The following is an 11,208-nucleotide window of genomic DNA, read 5'->3' as shown; positions in this document are numbered from 1 at the left end:
TCAGCAGTGCCAGGTGAGTCTTCTCACCATACCAATGGGTCTAAGGCACCAAGGCCGACCCATTTATGATAGTTTGTATACTTGCTATGTAGAGGTGTGTGATATGTATGTATGCGTGATATGCGGTAGAGATAGCCTTTGTGGCTAATGGTAGAGACAGCCTTTATGGCTGATGGTAGAGACAGCCTTTATGGCTGATGGTAGAGATAGCCTTGTGGCTAATGGTAGAGACAGCCTTTATGGCTGATGGTAGAGATAGCCTTGTGGCTAACGGTAGAGACAGCCTTTATGGCTGATGGTAGAGATAGCCTTGTGGCTAACGGTAGAGATAACTTGTATAGCTAATTGATATGTGCCAATGGTAGAGATAACTTTTATAGTTATTTGATATGCGATATGTGGCAGAAGTAGCTTTTATAGCTAATTGATACGTGCTAATGGTAGAGAGAGCTTTTATAGCTATTTGATATGTAATATGTGGTAGAGTAGCTTTTATAGCCGATTGATATGTGATAACGGTAAAGATAACTTTTTACCGCTAATACGATATGTGTTATGTGGATTGTGTGTGGGATATGCTCTAGGGGACTCGCTAAGCTTTGTGCTTACGGTTTACAGTTTTGGTTTCAGGTTGCATCGATTTGGAAATGAAGGGCTCGGATTGATCGCAGTGCACACACCTATGATTTCCGCAATTAATGGTTTTAGGACGAACTCTGATAATTATTTTACTTAATGATGATTTGGAATGTTTGAAATCAATGGTATCAATGTTCTAGCCATATTAAAAATGAAATTTTTACCCTTGATTTTTGGGTCGTTACACCCCCTTGCATTCTTCTCGCCATCTTCCCAAATTAAAAGTTGGATTCAGTTTTTGAAATTTGAATACTTCCCCTCATCACTGTAATTGTGTTGATTCCTATGTATTATATTTGCACGTCTTCTTCGCTTTCTACTTCTTCGTCATCAGCTGAGTCTTCATCTGTCCTACTTCCCCAATCCATGCCTTCTACCCCTTCTTGCCACAAGTCTTTTACTTCCTTTTAACATCCAACAAATCGATTTTTATGGTTCTTGATTTTTGGCCGCTTTATTTGAATCTATGTACCCTTTTTCTTCTTCTACCCTTTGCTCTCAATCGCTCCCGACTATTTCCGGAAGAAAAAAAACAATTATGCCTTCCCTGATTGTTGCCTATATATGACCCATCTTCGTTCCTTAACTGTTTCTTGGCTTTTTTTGTGCTATTTCTTGATTTTGGGCAAAATTATTGATGGTCTTTTTTGATCATCTATCATATACTTTGCTTCTATGTGATGATTTTTGCTTCCACTGACTATTTCATTGACCGTACTTTGGTTCTATCTGAAGTGCAAGTTTGAAAGTTGAGTAGTTGGTCCATCTAAAAAACAAAAAATTGTTACCGAATCTTCATCGTCTCGCTCATACTCGCTTATTAAGTTTTTGGTATGTTTTGGCTTATTTCTTCATATTTATTGGTCTTTTTCACATGACAACTATATTTTAGTTTATAAAAATATTACTGGTTGTTTCAATACATTGGTCCTTTCACGTGTACAAGAAGTGTTTGATGAAATGCACCAATGAAATCTTGCATGCATATTATTCTAATAAGTTCAATGAAATTGCTATGTACTAATTGTTTTTTTGTTTTATGTGTATTTGTTGACTTTTTTGTTGACATTTTGCTATGTACATGATGTCATGATGGTTTATGGCTTATGTGGACCGTAAGTCGGTATCTGCAGCTTGAAATAAAAACTAAAAGTACATGTTTTTATGTATGTGAACCATCTTTGTGTGTGATCTTGTGTACATTTTTCCATCTTCCTGTTTCTTTTTATGTGTTCCATTCTCTCCTTTATCGCCCATGTTTCTGCTAACAGACACAAACGTACCACCACCACCATCCCTGTAACCATGTTTTGTTTTTGTTTCCAGGGGCATACTACTAATAACAACAACTCTTTCAGCTCATTCTCTCCATCTCAAAAAGCAGACGACTGTAAAGTGTGTGCTATAGTTTATTTGAGTTTCTGTAAGGTGAATGCATATGCTGGTTTATGGACGAATTCAATTAGGATTATTTTTGATTTGATTCATGATGCAATTAGTATTATATTTGTGTTTTTGTGTTGGGCACATGTCTTTCTGATGCTTGTATAATTAGTCTTTCTTATGGTTTCCTTGACTTTTTATTAAACTAGAAAATGACACGTGGCTCTACCGCTTTTTAAAGTTGCCAAAGTTGGGTAAATATAGCGGCAAAATTCTAAAAGAGGTTTTTTGTGTTTTTTTAATCAAAATGTAAAAGTTTTGACTACAAGGACGAAAAGTGTCAAATTCATTAAAGCTTTGTGGCAAAAACACCAAAATGTAAAACTTTTGACTGTAAGGACTAAAAGTGCCAAAGTCACTAAAGATTTGTGGCAAAAACCTAAAGTCATAAAAACTTAATCAAAACATAAAAATGTAAAAGTTTTGATTTTAGGGACAAAAAATGTCAAATGCACCAAACATTTGTTGCAAAAACCTAAAATCAAAAAATTTACTGTTACTAAGATCCTTTGGATTTAATATATATATATATATATATATATATATATATATATATATATATATATATATATATATATATATATATATATATATAATTAGATAAGAGAATTGAATAATTGAATTGAATTGACATAATGTGAGTTTTATGTTGAACATAGTGGGTTTGAAAGTCATGCTCTTGTCTATATGTGACATTGTTAATCTCACCATTATTTCTTTAACAAAAAATGAAATAATGCTTTTTTTGCAGGTATGTATTGTTATTTCTTTCGTAGGAACGTTTCTGTATATTTGCATTGGTCGTGATAACTAAAATTTATTTTTAAATAATTGACAATCGAAACCTAATCTTTTACATCAATTCTTCTGGTACCTAATCTTTTACATAATTAGTAATTAGTGTTTGTGATCATACAAGAAGCTTAGACTTTGACTTTGCGTTCAGGCTCTTAGGTTCTTGTAAATACTTGAGATTTATCATAAATTTCATTTTAAAAATTTTTAGTAAGCATACATCTCATCATAAATGTTTAATGAGAAGTATGATTAGTTGCTTAATAAATTTAAGTATTTAGTAAGAATACTTGACCTGTTAGTAAGCATACTTGGCCTGATGTATGTTATTAATATAAATATTTTTTTGAGGCGAATGCTTATATTTTTACTATATACATATATTTAGTCAACGCCTAACTATATTGAATTTTTTTTCATCTTGATTCTAGAAATGAGTTTTACTAAAAAAAATCTATGCTTCTTGAAATTAATCGACGTCAAGATATTAATTTCATCTATAAATAAGTTTTAATTACTAAATACCGCAATGTGATCCTTCTCTTAAATTAAGAATGAACATATTTAATTTATTATATTTCCATCTAGAAATGAGTTTTACTAAAAGAAAAAGTCGAATGCTTATTTAAATTTCAAAGTCAAGAGTTTAAATATATTTAAGCACAGTTTAACATTTTAGACGCAAATAACCATATTTGAGAATAAGTTATGTAGTCTTGATGAGAAAAACCATGAAAAAATTCAATTCAAATAATGGATCGAATATTTATAATAATGTATATATTATTTTTAATTAATCATTATAAGCTTATAGACAAAACTTCTATCTTTGTAAATTAATTAATTTTTTATAAATATTTGATTAGTCATATATCAATGTCATTTGCATGATTGATTGTGTTTTTTTTACATTCTATTCAAATTTATAAAAGTCTAAACAAAACCTATATCTTATTAATTTAATAAATTTTTATAATTATTTTACCCGTGATTTCCACGGGTTGTAACCTAGTAATAAGTATATATGAATATGCATATACGCATATACTTATTCATATGCATATGAATAAGTATATAAATATGCATATGCATAAGAATAAGTATATGACATATGCATATAATATGTACATATGTATATGCATATCTATATGTATATGCATATGCATATCCATATGCATACACATATGAATAAGTATATGAATATTGGAACATATACATATGCATATACATATACATATGCATATACATATACATTGTTACTAATTCGTTTAAATGAGGTCAAACTTCAGTAAAAAGCTAATTTTTGATTTTATATTTTCATCTTCTATTTTATCAAATTACCAAGAAAAGTAGAAGTAACTATTGTAATACCACATTTTAATCTTATTTCCGAAATATATGGTATATTTTCATATATTTGAAAAAAAATTTAATTTTTATTTTTTTTTATTTTTTTTAAATCAACAAAAATATTCCTTAATTACATTTAGAAGTTAATATTTGAAAAAAGATTTTATCACAAAAATACATTTTTAATGCATATTCATTTTTTTTTGTGTATCTGCATATTTTTAAAAAAACATATGCATATGCACATGCACATTTTAGAAAAACATTTTAATGCCTCTATATGCATAAGAGTATGCATATGCAGATGCATATACATGTACATATGAATAAATAAATGCATATGTATATGCATATGTATATGCATATGCATATGCATAAGAATAAGTATATGCATAAGACAATTAAATACATATGATTATGATCATGCTTATGTATATGCATATGCATAAGAGTAAGTATATGAAATATGCATATGAATAACTATATGTATATGCATATGAATAAGTATATGCATGTGCATACGAATAACTATATGCATATGAATAAGTATATGCATATGCATATGTTTATCAATATGCATATGTATATGCATATGCACAAGAATAAGTATATGACATTAACCCTGAAAACTTTGGGCAAAACCGACAAAACCCTGAAAACTTGAGGGTTTTTATGACATTAACCCAAAGAAAATCTTGGTTAAGGAATTACATCAAACAGTTGGTGGGCATGAAATATTGTACTCTTATTATCAACTATATGTGTCTCTCAAACTCCATTGATGAACCATATTTGGCCTCCATCATACTCATATCCAATAACACATAATCATGGGAGTTTAAGACTCAATGCTTATATCACAAGTTATGTTGTTTAAAACAAAAAGTAATATTCGTTTTATTGACTCTAAGTCTACAGACACCCACATCGTCAAAGCATTTGGCCATAAGGGAGTAGTTTGAGCTTCGAGCATGCTATAAGAAGGAAAGGAAATGTGAATTCATTGAGGGGGTGTGACTGATAATGAAGCTTTGAAAAAAAACATATGCATTTGATAGATGCATTGTTTTTATCTTCTCCATTAATCTCTATACTTGCACAATTAAAAATCTCAATGCAATGCATTGCACCATCTTCGATCATATGTCATTTTTGGGGTGGATTTCGATCGATTTTGTGAATCGATTAAAATCAAGATGCGAGGAAGAACTATTTTTTTGGTGTGGCTATCAAACAACGAGAGGGAGAAAAGACAAGCAAGATGCAAAGTTCGTTGGTTCGCTCCTAGAAAAGGAGTTCGTCGTTGATCTTTTCTCTCACTCACTCACACACACACACACACACTCTCTCTCTCTCTCTCTATATATATATATATATATATATATATATATATATATATATATATATATATATATATATATATATATATATAGTAGATGTGTGCCCGCGCAAAACGGTGGCGATAAATAGTTTTTTTACGAATAGTTTTCTTTCGAGGAAATAATTATTATATTTTATTATTAGTTATTAGGTAATAAAAAAAGTACCTGTAACGTCCCAAAATATGATCCAAAAATTTCATTTTTAATTTAAATAAAACGATATTCCAAAAACATTATCCATACAACCCAAATGAAAATAAGTGTATCAAACATCATAACCATCAAAGTAATATCTCAAAAGTGGAATTCATGTGGTGTGTGCGATGCAGTCATCCCGAGCTCTTCCCCTTAGAACCAGTAGTACCTGAAATATAAACTGAAAACCGTAAGAACAAAGCTTAGTGAGTTCCCCAAACTACCCCATACCATACATAATAAATCATATACTGGGCCCCCACCCTACATCGGGCCTCGCCCTCCATCGGTCCCCGCGCGATATACAAATCGTTTATTCTTAGGCTCCACCTGACATCGGGCCCCGCCCACTATACACATACAATACATATCACATAAGCATGCTAACGTATACAATGATCATAAACAATAGCATACGAACCAACCATCGGGCCTCGCCTAACATCGAGCCCCTCCCGGTATACATAGCAACACATAACACATACAAGGGTCATGCAGACTCCTAGCATCCTAACATAACAACAAGGGTCGACATTGGTTTCTTAGACCCGCTAAACCCAGTGAGGAAACTCACCTCTGAATTTGAACGATAACTGAATAGGTCCCGGCTCCAAATGATGCTCTGATACCAATCTGTCACACCCCCAAACCGGAACGGCGGAAACGTTCGGGGGCGGAGGACGTCATGTTTAGTATCATAAGACATGCATCATAGTAATCAAAGTAACAAACAACCATTTCATTAGAAAGAAAGTGTTTACAAAGTATGTTGTTCACATAACATAGACTACAAAGTAAGTAACAAAACAAGACATGAAGCTATTATGCTCCATCTTCTGAATCCCAGTGCGCGTACCTGTCTACTGGTTTCCTGAGAATACAAGTTATTTTGAAAGAGTAGATCAGCATTTAAGCTGGTGAGTTCATAAGATCTTAGTGATGTAAAGTAAGTTGTAAGTTCTTTTAGAAAAGTTCGCATGTTCCTCCAGAAAATCCTATATTTCCTGCTTTGATGAAAGATAAGTAAAATGACTCTACAATCCTTTCTATGAGTACTAAATGGATACAAGTTATATAAAACCCAGAGTAAACAAACAATCGGTTGTGTGTATCTACCCTAAGCCCACAACCAAACAAGGAACAGGAAATGAGGCGGAAGGCACACATCCCATTGTTTGTTAGATCTTCGTTGTATATAACTCTGGCATATTCACTTGGTACTCACGGAGTTAACTGTAATAGTTCCTTTATAATTGATGAAAAGATTCTTTAAGAAAATCCTTATTTCTTTTAGTAAAAATGGTAACCACAATAGTTCCTTCTATAATCACTTAGTTTATACTAGCTATATATAATCTAATATCGAACAGATAGTTAATTGTGTGAATCTGCCCTAAGCCCACAACCAAACAAGGAACAGGAAATGAGGCGGAAAGCACACATCCAACTACCTATCGGGTATTAATTATATATAACCCTGATGTATAAACTAAGGTATTATAGAATTAACCACCTAAGGTCCTTTAAGTTATACTGGTTTAATAAAATGGATTAAACCTTTTACTGGTAAGTTTCTAGTTTTGTCTACCAAATGTTCTATTTGAAAGTATGTTTTGTACTAGAAAACGATGTATTGAATTGGTATGCTATGACCTGGCCCATACCTAGTACTCCTTATGATTACTTGGTGTATGCAGAATATATATAGCTAAGATTGGATAGATGGTAGGCTGGGTGAATCTGCTCTAAGCCCACAACCAAACAAGGAACAGGAAATGAAGCGGAAAGCACACATCCTACTACCTGTCGGATCCGATTAATATATATTCATGATGTATAAACTAAGGAATCATAAAGTTAGCATTATAGGCCCCTTTCTACTGAATGTGCTATGACTCGACTGTTCTGTTTGTCGCTTGTAATGATGTAAGTTTTGTTGGATTAGTGTCTAAGCCCGTAACTATATTTGATGTGTACTTGACCCGGTTATGCATGGTCCTTTTGGGTTGCCTTCACCAAAGCAACTTGACAAGGTAATTTGATATGAGAGAGAGGATATTATGGTTTATTAATATATTATAAGAATAATATATTAAAGGATAAATCATATTTATTTAATTAGTATTAGTCATAAATTAATTAGGAATTAATTTGGTGACTAAAAGAGATTAATTAAATAAAGGGGCATAAACTGTCAAATGTGTGATAGTTGAGTTTTGGGCTGGGAAACATAATGGACTAAGGGGGAACGAAATTATGATGAAGGATCATCATATTTTCGTCCAAGGGCCTTATTCCAGAAGGTTCCTTGGGCTACTTGGTGGCTAAGGTATCCATTAGGGTTTAGACTGAAACCCTAGCAGCCTGCACTATAAATAAGACCCCAAGGCTCCAATTTTCGGCTACTTGCTTCCAAGAGAAACCCTAGGGCCGAAATTAGCATCCTCCCTCCTCTCTTAAAGTTGCCTTCTTGCTTGAGGTGTTTGTGATCCATTAGAGGAGTTACAATTGTGACTCTAAGCTCAAGAGAAGAAGAAAAGAAGATCTAAGCCAATCTTTGAAGAGGTAAACATCTAGATCTGATGTAATAAGTTAATTTTCGAATTATGTATGCTAGATTAGGGTTTGCAAGTCTTGGATTCAATGCATGTACAATAGAGAAACCTAGATCCAAGCATTAGGGTTTGTATGAGCACATAGGATTGTTCTTATGCTTAAAACCCATCAGTGGTATCAGAGCCTTGATTGGTTTCTGTTGTATGTGATGCTTTAACTGTTTAATTGCTTAAAATCGTTTTTTTTTTGCCTCTGCCCGTCTCAACTCGTCGAGTCAGTATCTGGACTTGGCGAGTTGGCCTGACTCGGCGAGTCTGTGCATCAGGCAGAGGATATTTCGGGATTTTGTTGCTGTTTTGTCATGGGATTAATGCCTAAATCGTTTTTTGAAGATAAAATCCGAATTTTATTATATTTGAATGATTATCCCTGCCAAAACAAAAGATAATTTCAAATCTTTTGAATAATAGTTTCTTTATATGATAAATATGGATTATTTGAATTATTTGGTAATTATCTTGTGACTAAAATTGGGTTAGGTCAAATATAAATAATCATAAAATGAATTGTTTAATTTATGTTATTTGTTATTTGATCCCTTGTGTTTTGAAAAGTTCAAAACTTGTCCTCAAGTTTTGAAATTTAAATTTTACGATTAAAAGTTTAATTTTGAATGATTTAAATTTCAAATCCTTATATTTTTACAAGTTTAAAATTCAATCCTATACTATTATATTATTACAAGATTAATTAATATATATATATATATATATATATATATATATATATATATGTATAAGAACAAGCTAGTCTTATCGCTAGTAGGCCTCATTCACGAAGCCAATCTATAAGGTGGGTATAAGGTTGCTGCCTATAAAATGGCGCTTAATGGGTGTACACTCACACCTACCGCTTGCTTGACTGGTGGAGGGTCGTTAGCCGAACGGATAGGATAGGGCACTTAATTCCTCATTATAAGTATAATGGAAATATTAAAGTAACTACATTGTTTTATAAATTCCCAATCTTAGTTACTTTAGGGTAAAATGTGAAAATGATGCTTATCCATGGAATTACACTTTGTACCCCTGTCAAACGTTAGTGGAGCGTGCGTGGCTAACCGGCACACTAATTTGGGATTGACATTGGTGACAAAGGGTGGCTCGATGTTTTATCATGGATCAATGGAGCGTGCGTGGCTAACCAGCACATTGATTAGGTGATGAAGACATTGAGTGCACCATGTTGATTCGCATGGTTATTCACAAACTTGTTTGCGATCCTCGGCATCCCAGTCGTAAATTTGAAGTGCATATCGAGATTTAAACATGCCATTGAAATGTTCAATGAATCTCAAAAGAAATCTAGGAATTTTCAAATACATTTAAAACTTAATTCTTTTTCGTTTTTCATGGTGAAAATTAGTGAATCGTCATTCACTTACCTTCAAATTATTTACTTTTAGATTACGACATCCCTTTTCTAAGTTGTAAATAATGTTGTTGGATCCTAGCCCTAATTTCTCATTTGGGTGTTTAATTGGGGATTCATTTCTAATCAAACTTTGTTCCTTTCTATTTCATATGTCTAACGCAAACGCAAACAACAACACTTCTGGGTCATTCTCGTTGATGAACCTACGTCAAAAGGTGACATTTGATGGCTCGAACTTCAACGAGTGGATGAGATACATTCGCATGATAACTCGCTACGAGGACAAAGAATATGTCCTTGACGAGAAGCTAGAGAAGATCAACCCAGAAGAAGCTACTCCTGAAGAGATGGCCGCCTTTGAGGCCCACGAGCGTGATGCAACGAAAGTTCATTGCATCATGTTGGCCACCATGAACCTCGAACTCCAAAATTCCTATGAGGACATGTATCCATATGAGATGCACCAAGATTTGCTGGACAGGTACCACCAGAGCGCGAGACAAGAGCGCTATGAGATCATCACCAACATGATCACCGCTAGGATAGGGAGTGGAGAATCCCTAACTGCTCATTTGCAAAGAATGCAAAGGTATGTTGATCGTCTTCTCAAACTTAATGTTAAGTTTGATGAGGATTTGGCTATCGACATCATCCTCCACTCCTTGCCTTCCTGCTACAACCAGTTCAGAATGACCTACCATATGAACAAAGAAGAGGTCACCCTGAGTAAACTTCAAGGGCTCCTGAGGACAGCTGAGAGCAACCTCAAGGACAAATCTATTGCATCATCCTCTACTGTAGCTGCTCCTGTGTTGGCAATTGGCCAAGGAAAGGGAAAGAAGAGGAAGGCTCCTTCTAAGAGCCACCATAAGGGTAAGACCCAAGATGGTTCCTCTTCTAGTGGGACCAAAGCAGGTTCTGTTAAGCCCTCTTCTGACCCCAAGGAAGCAGAGTGCTTCTATTGCCAGATGGGCCACTGGAAACGAAGCTGCCCTAAACATCTGCAGGATATTAAGGATGGGAAGATAAAGCCCACCTTTGCAGGTATGTATTTAATTAAATCTAATAACTCATCACTTTCTACTTCATGGGTCCTTGATACTGGATGTGGTTACCACATTTGTTCTGATTTGCAGGGGCTAAGAAAAGGTATGGAAGTGGAGCATGGAAGGATAAACTTGATCATGGGAAACAAGAACTCTTCACCAGTAACCAAGATCGGAGTTTATTCCTTAGTGTTGAGTAATGGGTTAGGGCTAGATTTAAATAATTGTTGCTATTCACCAGATATGGCAAGGAACATCATTTCTTTTCATGGATTGTTTAGACAAGGTTTCAGATATTCGTTTGATAATAGTAATGGTTCTATTAATGCTTATTTGAATGGTGTCTTTTATTTCAATGCATTACCTTG

The sequence above is a fragment of the Lactuca virosa genome, chromosome 2 (genome assembly GCF_052849685.1).
Source record: "Lactuca virosa cultivar CGN04683 chromosome 2, Lactuca_virosa_CGN04683_v6, whole genome shotgun sequence".
Classification (NCBI taxonomy): domain Eukaryota; kingdom Viridiplantae; phylum Streptophyta; class Magnoliopsida; order Asterales; family Asteraceae; genus Lactuca; species Lactuca virosa.
Note: the sequence above shows the minus strand (reverse complement) of the source record.